Consider the following 12,279-nt stretch of genomic DNA (forward strand, 5'->3'; position numbering starts at 1 on the left):
CCTACGCACTCAGCTACAGGGGTCCGCGCACTCAACTGCGGACTACTAGGCCTTTGCGCATTCAACTGCAAAGCCTTCTCCTACTCTACGACCCAAAGACATGGCTTACACTTCAACTCAATGCTTCTTCAATCCCTTAGACTCATCTTGCTTCACTCATTCCTTCACTTATAGCCTCACTCTATATATACAATCCCATGGTCCGCGGACCATGGGTAGATCTTTCAAATCGACCTTACATTACAAAAACAAGGGTAGAAAACCCTATGACTCTATTATGACCTCACGCTCCGCGCCCACAATTCGCGTGGTCTTTACAATGGACTTAGTCAAAACATGGGCTTTAAGCGCCAGAACATGCCTTGGGGGATTCCATGCCCAACATGCCCCCAACACAAACATCGTGACTCACCCTCGAGTCACTCTATTTGTGTGGAGATCTTTGTGCGGAGACCCTCCAACTCTGCTCCAATAGCTGCAAGGTCGGAAGCGCATTGAGCGACTGCCTGCTGAATCTGCTGTACACGTTGTTTTGAGACCATGGTGCCGGAACTACTTCCCTACATCTGTTCCTACGTCCCCTGCATTTGCGCGAGATTGCCTTCAATTGTTGCTATAATGATGAAGGCTTCATCAATCCAAGGCTGAATGCGCGCCTTCAAAAATTCTTCTCGATGGCGTGTTGCATCCACTTGCTCTTTCAATTCTTTGGCCTGCTGCATCTGCGCGAGCTTCTGAGTGAGGGCCACCATAAGTGCGGTCCCTTTGACACTGTCATACTGCTGTTGGAGCTCACGTAGCTCTCCCTCTAATCGTTGAATGTTGGGGTCCTCTTGCAGATTGGTGAGGACCTCGAATGACTCTTCCAACATTCTAGTTCAGTCCCTTATTGCACTATTGATCTCTTCCATCCCCAATGTAATATCGCTGGTGCGCTGTTCTCTGACTTCTAGAGGGGTGGACAGTTGCGCCTTCAACCACAACTTTGCTATCTGAAGGTTCAGCTCCAGCTAAACCTTGGCAATTTCTTCTAGCGCCTTGCACACCCGTACTACTAGTCTTTGGATGCATGCCTCTGCTGGTGCTTCTATTGGGATGGCCATCTCAGGGACCATCTGGCAGGCTTTTTCCAGCACCTGTACCATCTACCTGTTCTGCAACACAACCTCGTCACGCTGCAAGCTCAACTGCTCCATGTTGATCTTCTGCTCACTCAACACTTGCAACGCGTGGCTCTCCTTAGCCCATAGTTCTCCAGTGATCCCATCCTGCAGCACATAGAGCACCTACCGCAGGAGCGCAACCATGTTGATCTCGATGCCTTTCAGTGAGATAACCATGGGCATGTCTACCTCATTTGTTGTAACCATTGCCCCCTCTGGTAGCACTATTGTGTTGGCATCTATCCCTACTGCAAGGCTGGTCAAAAGAGTACCAACCTGAGGAGTGTGCACCTGCAACTCCTGAAGCTGCGCTCGGAGGGCCCCCAACACAATTTGATTCTCCTACGCGAAGTTTTGGAGGGCCTCGGTGGTGACATCGCACACCGTTTCACCTATGTTGTGCGAATCCCCCTCCGTAAGGGTGATCAGGTCGATAGGCAACTTCGATGCTTTGACCTTTCTGCGTAGCCCCTTTTGCTCACTCAAGCGCTGATGCTTCAGTTGTGTTGACGATGTTTGTGGGTCTGTGCCGCCCTCCTCTTCCTCTGTTTCCATCTCTTTCTCCTTCCCATCCAAAGGTGACTTTTGGCCCTCGCACTACCTCCTGTGCTGCTGCTGTGGCATTTTTCTATTCTGCTGCTGCCTGCGTAGTGTCCCGTGCCACCTATGCATTTGTTGTCATTGCTTCTTGCCTTCTCTTTTCTGCCAATTGCGCCATGCACAGTTTGGCATCTTCTTTCTTCTTCTGCGCAGCAGACTTCTCCACCGCAGCGATGTCTGGGGCACACCACTCTGGTGGCCATGTCTCTAGTACATCAAAAATCACATCATCTATGGCTATGAAGGGTAGCTCATTCCACTTCTTCATAGGGTCCTTGCGCGCCCTAAGGTAGATGTGATGAAATTCTTCTTTAAACTCTACAAAACTTTGCAAGCTATTGTAGACAGTGGGTGATAACTGTGGCTTGCAGTTAATCCCCATTTTGATGTTCATCTCCATGAACACCCAGAATATCTTAATGTTGCGGATCTGGTTCGCATCCTTAGTGGCCCATAGCGAAGCGTACTTCGTGGCCTTCGGGAGATCCCTTGCAATCGTGGGGAATTGGTTGTCCTCCGGCAATTCCCCTACCACCAGCACTATGGACAGAAGAAGCCATGCATAGTGGAACATTTTTCCTTGTTCCTGTGCCTCGCGGCAATTCTCCAGGAACTCGTTGCACAAGAATTTGGACCAGTTAAACTAGACCCCCTCTGCACACTACTTGGTAAGTGAAACCACTGATGCGGGCACCTCATCCACACGGCACTTCCGCATGACCTTACTTGCCAGTATCTGAGTCGCGACTTTGACTACTTTGTTGTTGATACTGGATATCGTGTAGCCCCTCTTTTTCTTCTCCAGCTTATATTTCTTTTTCATGGCCTCTGCGATGGCCAAATCACTACTCTTTCCCTCCGAAATGTCTGCGAGGTCCTCTTCTTTACACGAGAGCCAGGTAATGTGATGGATTAAGTCGTCTGTGATGGGGATGGGCTCCTCCAACCATAAACACCCATCATGCACTAGGTAGAGGAGCTGCCTAATGAAGAATATAGTCACTGGGGCGTGGTGGAAATGCGATACCTAGAGCAGGTTTAGCAACCCTGCCTTTTCAACTCTGCGTAACCACTTTTGCAGCTCTAATTCTACAACCCCTGTCACAGTGTTCTGCTTGGGCTTCATGAGTTGCACGATCTCTAGATGAGGGAATTTCTCGTGGTGAGTGAGATCCCAATCTTCAAACTTCAGGTTTGGCACCTGCCCTAGGTGCGTGCCCTCAAAGATGATGTCGTCTAGGAGGAGCGGAGTTTGGAGAGAGCTCTTGCTCTCGTTGAGGTCTTTAGGTACTTTTTCCTTCCCCTTTCGCAAGGGGACATACGCAGACAGTTTTGTTGGAGGGTGCACAACCTTGGTTTCTTCCTTTATGCCCTCGTCCTCATCCTCTTCAATTATGAGGTCCTCCATGTTAGTGTCGGTATCTTCATCCCTCCGTCAGAGATAAATCCTCTTGTTGCATTTCATATTAGGAGTCCCGCCCAATCATCTGCATTCCATTAGGCACATGGATCATCTGACGAGAGTGGTTTTCCTCATGTCCCTCATGTCATTTACCTGTTGGTTCATGTTTGTTCCTTAAAAAAAGGCATATATAGTCTTCTTTTCATTAAAATTTGCAAAATGTTGTCTTTAGGGTTTCATGGTCAATTAGGTTAGGGTTCCTTTAGGGTTTCGTCAATAAATGTGTCGAAGTGTCCAATAATCACCAGCAGGCCATGAGGAGGTTTCCTTATCAATAATTTCATCACCAAGTGTTCGAAATTGTGTTTATTTAGTTTTTATTGTGTAAAAATCATGTAAATTTTATTTTTCTCATTATAAATTTCTTCATCTGCACCCTGGTTTCTTTCCTTAGCCCAGAAGCTACATCACCTACAAAACAAATAAAGCTCAGGTCATTTGGTTCATTGTAAAGCCAAAAAGAAGTGAAAAGTGAAAAAAACTGAGTTTCAAGAAAAAGTCATTTGTAAAACATTATGAAAGTGGGTTTTGGAAAAATAAATTTAAAAGCTCCATGTATAAATCATTCCCCCAAGTGTTCGAAGTTCATTTGTACTCCAAGAGCAAAGAGAAGCAAGAAAAACGATTTTGGTGAGTGAGTGACAAAATTTGGGTGACTTTGGGTGAAAATCGACCGGCGCGGCGTACTGGGCAAAGGGCACGACGCATTGGTGAGGCGCGGTGCATTGGGCCTCAGAGCCCAGTGTAAAATAACACTGGCGCGGCGCATAGGTGGGGCGCGGCGCATTGGGCTTGCTGCGCGGTGTACACAGCCAAAGAGCCTGAAAAACTTCCAAACTCACTCCAATTGCCCCAAATTGCATTGATCGGTCTTGATACAAGTAGGTAGAGTCTTCAAAGCTGCTTTCTATCCAAGTTTGATGATGGTTTGATGGTGTGTGTTTGATGGTGCTTGTGTAAAACAATCAAACCCTACCTTTTAAAATACCTCAAAGAAACTTGCTGCTAGGGTTTCAATTCACTGTTTTGTGACCAAGTTCACTTCCTCATCTCATTCGTCCCTTGTTTTCATTATTCCCTAAGTTCCTCTACCCCCCTAAGTTCATTAATTCCCTATCCTAAGTTCCCTTTCCCAAATTTCCAAATGTAAACCCCAAACCCTAATCCTATACAAAAACTCCCATAACGTCCCATATTTCCTTAAATAAACCCTACCCCAATAGTCCCTAAATCCCTCACTGTTTCCCCCCTTCACAGTCCCTCATATCATTGTTTCCCTTGGTGGCAAAAGTAAAAAACATCACAATCACCTACTTTTCATCAAGGTAGCTCCAAGACAGTTTGTTCACTAGTAGAGATGGCATCTGATCCTTCATATGATAATGAAGAGGAGACCCACAGTGACTCTCCTACAGAGGTACATGCACCCCAGGAGACCTCATAAAGGTGGCAAAACATACGGAAAAATCTCCAAGCTACTCAAAGGCGGAAGGTGCAATTCGCTTCATTGGAGCAAGAGATCAATGAAAATAGGGAGTCATGGCTTGAAAGAGCCAATATCCACTTGGAGAGGAAGCTGGAGAAGGCAATCAATGAGAAGAATATGCTTAGAAACTTGTCATGTCATTACTTGTCCCGGAACTTGGTGTGCCAAGTGAGAATCAGGCGTTTAAAAGCAAAGTTGAAGAGAGTATCAAAAAGGAGAAAAGAGGATGAAGGACTTCAGATCTTGGCTGAGGCTTCCTTGGCCTATCATAGGACTTGATAGAGAAGACACAGCCCAAATTTCAAGAAATTTGGAGCAATTTTTGTATTTTGCAAAATTTTGGCACAAAAAACAGGTTTTTCTGCCCTATGCGTTGCGCCACGTGGCGCTTGCTTTTGCTAGAGGGCTCCAAATCACAAAAACTTTGCATTTTTGGATTTTTTATGAAAAGTTATGCTTGCCTACCTATGGCCAAGAAATTTGGGCAGGTTTTGAGCCCTCAAAGAGGTCAAAAACACTCAAAAAATGACCTCACTGCCCATATTTTGACACACAGAAAGCAGCCTTGGGAGATTTGATTTTTGATAGGGAAAATGAAGACCAAATTGAAAAATTCCACTTGGGTTGGAAAGTAGACAGACAGGCCTTTCCAACAAGCCTACTTGGAGTTGATTTGGACATCAAGAAGGCCTCCAAAAATGGGTCCAAACAGGCGCGGCGCATGGAGAAAGGGGTGTGACGCATAGAGGAAAAATTGCCAGTTTGACTCAGTTTTACTCTGTTTTTCGCCCAGTTTTGCCTAGTTTGACTTTTTCACTTTCCTAATGGAAAATTTATGATGTAATTTGATGAAAATTCATGGATCATGATTTCAATATGTTATACATTGATGGATCATGATGTAAATATGTTATATGTAAATATGTTTAGAGGTTGTTTCAAACTGAATGAATCAGTTTCCTTGTTTCTAGAGGCATGCTGTTATGTTGCCTAGATTCCAGTTCTCAGTTTAGGATCAGTTGGATCAGCTCCTAAACAGGTGAGCTCGACCCCTAGAGGTAAGGAGGAGCTATGTTTGTCTATATTATGTTGTTTTTCAGTCATTAGCATGGTTGGACTCTTGAGAAAGCCTTGAGCTTCATTGTACTACTTTCATATCAGCATTTTGGCTAAGGAATTGAGACCAGGGTTTGCAACACTCTTTGGGATCCATGTGGAAAATTGTATTGGTACAGTTCTTTCTTGTGTAATTTTGAATTTGTTTATGTATGCCATTCCCTATCTTATTTCTTCTTAACTAAACAAACAAGAGTGTAAGTAGAATCCATTGAAAATGCAATGCTCTACTTGAGGTTTGCTTTAGTTTCTTGATGTTTTCAACTGTTTGGAGAGGATCCATGATTTGCCTTGCCCTCTTCAGCTCCTCACCTGTCTACTCCTTCCATCTCATTTGATTTTAAGTGCCAAAAACAATTGCCTGCTTTGCCCCATTGAGACCTCTGCAACACTGTGCCTCATCCCCGTACCCAAAATTTGCCTTCTCACCTGAGCCGATAAATCATCAATTCAAATTCAATCAACCTTTTGCACACATATACCTAGCCTAAAATCAGTATTTAAATCAGTCATCTTAAGCCTTTAGTGATTATATTTCGCTGAGTTGACCCGGAGAGAGCTCTCTCCTGTCCTCGTAGGGCTAGCTACGAGGCTGAGCGTGGTTTGATGTGGACCTAGAAGCTTACCTTTTCGGCCTGAGGTAAATGTAGGCTCTAACAATCTAGGTCTTCCTCCTCCTCATCTATTTCCAAGTTAACTACTTTCCCTTTCTCCTCCATCGTTAATCTGGTGCGCAACAGGTTTCGCGGGGACACACGCACCAAAATCATTGGTTGTTTATCCTTCTTTGGTCTTGGTGTGCACGGTGATTTAGGGATTTCTGCAGCAATCTCGATTCCTTTAGGGGCATCTCCTATGGTTAGGGTCTGCATGGCCTTTTCGACAGCCATCTCTGCAATTTCCCTAGCTTCCTCAAATGTTTCCATCTTACTTGTCCAGAGATCTCTCAATCGCTCAATCAGGGGCTCAATCAATGCTTGGCACAGGGCAAACAAATATCGACTCAGAATATGCGGGGCATATGACAGCTCAATTCACAAATGACCAAGTGTTGTTTTTTGGGCAACCCTCTCTAATTTATAACGCCTTTTGAATTTGAATTCGACCGTTCCCCCCAAATCCGGTCCATCAATGCTACCTTGGCAGCAGATTTTCCCAAATATTGCCCATAAAGTGCATCTTAATTGCCTGCCACCCGCGCCACTTGGTCTCAAGTCGAGCATCACATCATGAATAGTGACTCCAACGGTCACTTTCCAGCCAACCCACGTGGTAGCGTAGCCCTCCTTGCGCGATCACAGACCTTGTGACACTTCCAACATCGCATAGCTCCCTGGTAGAGTAGTTTATAGTCCCGCACTCCTTTCAACTGCATGGAGTGCTAAGACTGTACTTCCTATGGCTAGTCAGGTGGTTGCGCCATCTGTATAGGGTTTCAACTGGTTATTCATCACTTTTCCTGGAAAACATCCACCTTTTATTGTTACTACCTGCGTCGCGCACTTTATCATCTGTAGCACGCCACTATGGTTGATCCATTCAGTAATATGTGGTCCAATCCAAGGCATCAGAATGATCAAATCTGGATGGTAATTCCCAAATTTGTCAACGTGATCATGCTCACCCTATTTTATCACCTTGGTCTTCTTATCAAGAAAATCTTGCATTATTTCATCCTTAATCTTCTTGAATTTTTCTTCCACCAGAGCGCTTTTCTCCCTTAGTCACACCCTTTCTTTTAGAAGTTCTTGGAGCCGAAGATCACCCTGTCAGATTACCTATATTAAGACTATATTATTAATATATAATAATAAATAATTTAATTAAATTAAATAAATTACCTTTTCTAACTAACCATTTAAATTATTTTATTTATTTATATTTTTAACCCTAACTTTATGATTTTAATTAATATATATATATATATATATATGAATGAGATTATTAATAAATAAATAAATAAATTACTTTTTAAGCTAACCATTGAAATTATTCTCGTCCTTAACAACCTATTATTATATATATATATATTATATTAACCATAATTATTAAATAATTTAAATAAATAAGTAAATTATCTTCTTAAACTAACCACTAAAAGTATTTTATTTATTTTTTAATCCTAACTTTAATCTTAATAACCTAATATTGTAACTTTACTATATATATATATATAAATATATATATATATATATATATATATATAGATTAATAATTATTAATTAATTAATTTTTAAAACTAACCATTAAAAATATTTTATGTATTAATATTAAAAATAATAATAATATTAAATTAATGAATAATAATTTGACCTGGGTCCTAAGGTCAAAATTAGCTGTTGGTTGATTTAGCCGTTGGAGTTTCTGCTCAGAGTATTTAACATGCTAAGCTGGATCTGTTTCTTCAACTTGTCTTGACGATGAACCACACTTGTTGGTTCAAAACGGGTTGACAAATGTCTGTCTACATGTGATTTACGCCGAAATTATTCTTTCAACTATTATGGATCACAGAAGCCTCAATTCAACTAAATGAAGACTTATTTAATGCTTCACTTGCTTCTTGGAAAAATGATTGGTTACTTGATTCAGGAGCAACTTGCCACATGAATTTTAGAAGAGATTTTTTTGAAGAATTTACTGACAATGTTGATGGAGCAGCATACTTTGCAGACAAATCAAAACTCAAGCCATCAGAGCTTGCCACAATTAGGCTTAAATTTCCTGGTCTCCCAGACTTTCTTCTGCATCATGTTCTATATCTCTCACAACTGAGAAAATTGTTGTCCTTGGTCCACATTCGCCAGCAAGGACACTCCATTCATATGCTTGATGGAAAGCTTGAGGTGAGAAAAGCTTCAGACCACTCACTTGTCATGATGGGGTTAGAAGAAGAAAGGCTTCTCAAGCTGCAGGGTACCTCTGCTCGTGCACAAAATTTCTCATACAATTCTCATTATGAAGAAGGTACATTTCCATCAAGTTTATTATGGCATGCTAGATTTGGACACTTGAACTATGACAGCCTCTGCTTGTTGAAGAAAAATGGTGTTATTGGTTTGCCTACAATTCCTAGGAAACTTAAACAATGTGATGCTTGCATTCTATGAAAGCATAGAAAACAGTCTTTTCATGACTCACATTCAAGAGCACATAGAAAACTTGAACTCATTCATTCAGATTTATGTGGTCCAATGTTTGTTCCTTCTGCAAATGGAAATAAATATATAATGACATTTATTGATGACTACACTAGAATGTGTTGGGTTTATTTATTGAAGAACAAATATGATGCTTTTCAAACATTCAAAAATTTTCATACATGGATTGAAAATTATGCACAATCTCATATTGGCTCTATTCACACTGATAATGGAAAATAATACGCTTCAAATGAATTTGAAAACTATCTTCGCCAACATGGGATCAAACATCAAACAACGATGCCTTATAATCCCCAACAAAATGGAGTAGCTGAAAGAATGAATAGGACAATCTTAAATATAGTGCGCTCCATGATGTTTTTCAAAAATGTAAATTTGATGTTTTGGGATGATGCAGTTCTATGTGTTGTATATGTAAAGAATATATGCCCATCTAATGCTATTAGAAACAAGACTCCTTATGAAATGTGGTATGGGCACATTCCTTCGGTAAAGCATCTCAGGGTCTTTGGTTCCACATGTTATGCCTTGATACCAAAGGTACATAGAAACAAATTTGGTGCAAGAAGTCATAAGTGTATCTTCCTAGGGTATTCAAACACCTTGTTGCACTAAAATTTGTCACCATGACTATTTGCAGTCGGTATGGCTTCATCAACTGTCATACTGTCCTCCTTGGCAAGTCTTATACCTCTGCTCCTCATATCAAACTCCAAGAAAGAGAGAAAGTCCTTAAAAGTCAATATAACTCTGGTTACGCAGTTTCTCTTACCCTTACCTGCGTGTACGCACCTCAAGTTCATAATACCTGCGTACTTGTACGCTCTGTTTGTAAAGGGGTGGGTGTTTACTCCTGTAAAGGTCAATAGGCGCAAGTTTTACTTCAAAAAAGTTACTTGTGGTCGAATCTAGAGCATTCTAGAAGATGGTTTGACGTGGATTGAGCGCCTCCAGATGGTTCATGCATCCCAAAGAAAGAGGAACTTATCCCATCAAGAGGGGAGCTATCCCATTGAAAGAGGGGCTTATCCCATTGATGGTGGACCTGATTAACTTCCTCCAAAGCATTATAAATACAGGCATTGGGCCAGAGGGAGGGGAGGTTGAAAGCTGAACATTCTTAAGGGTAGATGCTGCTGAAATTAGGACTCCCTTATAGAGCTTGAGAGGAGAGATTCCTATCCTTTCTTAGCTTCATTTGGAAGTGGGTGAGCTGATCAAAGTAAAGGAGAACTCTTGTTGGACCCTGGGAGGGACCTGCACAACACCAAGACACTGGTTGTAATGGTTTCTTTTGTTTCCAATTAATACAATTAAGTTCATTTTTCTCAACAAGTTGTTATATATAATTTGTTTCATAAACTCCTTGGTCTTTATGATGAATATGTTTTATTATATGAGTTATTCAGGTGCTATGTAATCGTTTGCTTGTTAGTGAATGCAGGCTTCAAGGAGAAGGAGCTCATCTGGATCGAAGAGGCTTGGCTGCTACAAACAGCGTTGGACTAAAGGTATGCCTTAAACACCTGGTTGCTTTTATTTTAAATGCATATTTAGGGAAAGATAGTGCTTGATTGTTTTGTTTGTCACTAGAAAGCCTTAGCTTCTAGGGAGGTCGGTTTTGTCCGCAAAATTGACTCTTTCCGCATGACACACCTCCAAAGCATACTGTCTCTATGATGAAGTCAATAAAAAGTTTGTTGTATCTAGACATGTAATCTTTCTTGAATCATCCAAAACTGACAATGTTGTTAAGTGGAAAATTGATCGCTTGGATAGATTCGCAAATGCAAAATCATTTCAAGAATTTGATAATCAGATTCCACATCTTGAAGGGGGGATTCCTATACTAGATAAACCTGTGGAATCTTCTTCTGAAGCACTCTCTCCCCTGCATGAAACTCCAACAACGAATGATACTTTGAGTAATGCGATTGACAGAATTGGGAGACTCAATCTTGATTCAGTCCCAACTCAAACAACGGAGCATCCTAGACCATCTAAGAAAGGTCCCCCAAAGTGGTTGATAAAGACACTTGAAAGTGTTCATCCTGATGAGGTTGGAAAGATAGGAACTAGAAATTCAAATCGACAAAATGGAGGTGATGTAGATGACTCTAATTCACCTGTTGATATGGATGTTTCTTATGATTGTGAATTGAATTTGTCTATAGATTTTGAACCAACTTCCTTCAAAAAAGCTGCTTCTCATGATGAATGGAAAGAAGTGATGCAAATGGAGTATGATGCCCTAATAAAGAATGGCAATTGGAAGCTGGTTGATCCTCCATTGGGAACCAAACCAATTGGCTGCAAGTGAGTCTACAAGAACAAGTATAAAGCTAGTGTCTCATTTGACAAGCACAAAGCCAGGCTTGTGGAAAAAGGTTTTTCACATAAGGAAGGGGTCGATTATGAGGAGACTTTTGCCCCCAAAGCAAAATGGGCTACCATCCGGACACATTTTTCCCTAGCAGCTCAGAAGTGTTGGAAAGTCCATCAAATGGATGAAAAAACTGCTTTCTTGAATGGAGATCTAAAAGAGAATGTTTTTATGTCCCAGCCTGAAGGATTTGTTGTGAAAGGACATGAACATAAAGTATGCAAACTTGTGAAATCCTTGTATGTCCTCAAACAAGCATCGCGAGCCTGGTATGAAAAACTAACTGAGCATCTTCTGAAACTCAATTTCAAACATTATGATCTTGATGATGCAACTTTGTTTGTCAAGAAGGTTGGAAAAATAGTTGTATATCTTGTGGTATATGTAGATGATCTTTTGATGACAGGGAACAATGAAAACTACATTGCATCCATAAAGAAGGAATTGAGGAAAGGTTTTGAAATGACTGATTTGGGCTATGTTCATTACTATCTTGGTATTGAAGTAACTCAAAATCCGAAGTCCATATTCCTTTCTCAAAAGAAGTACATTGGAGATCTGTTGAACAGATTTGGCATGACTGAATGCAATCCTCTGACTACTCCAGTGGAACAAAACTTAAAGCTCACATACATTTAAGGAAAAGAATTTGAGGATGCAACAAAGTATAGACAGCTTGTAGGAAGTCTCAACTACCTAACTACTACTAGACCAAACATTTTGTTTGTTGTTGGAATCCTCTCCAAGTTTATGAAAAAGCCTTGTGAGGGACATTGGTCTGCTGCAAAAAGAGTTCTAAAGTACTTGAAGGGAACTCAAGACTTTGGAATCAAATATACACAGGTGGGTGACTTCAGCTTGATTGGATACTCTAATTCAGACTTTGATGGAGACAAAGAAACTGG

The sequence above is a fragment of the Pinus tabuliformis genome, chromosome 4_2 (genome assembly GCF_031772625.1).
Source record: "Pinus tabuliformis cultivar Carrire ecotype Pingquan chromosome 4_2, CPIR1, whole genome shotgun sequence".
Classification (NCBI taxonomy): Eukaryota; Viridiplantae; Streptophyta; class Pinopsida; order Pinales; family Pinaceae; genus Pinus; species Pinus tabuliformis.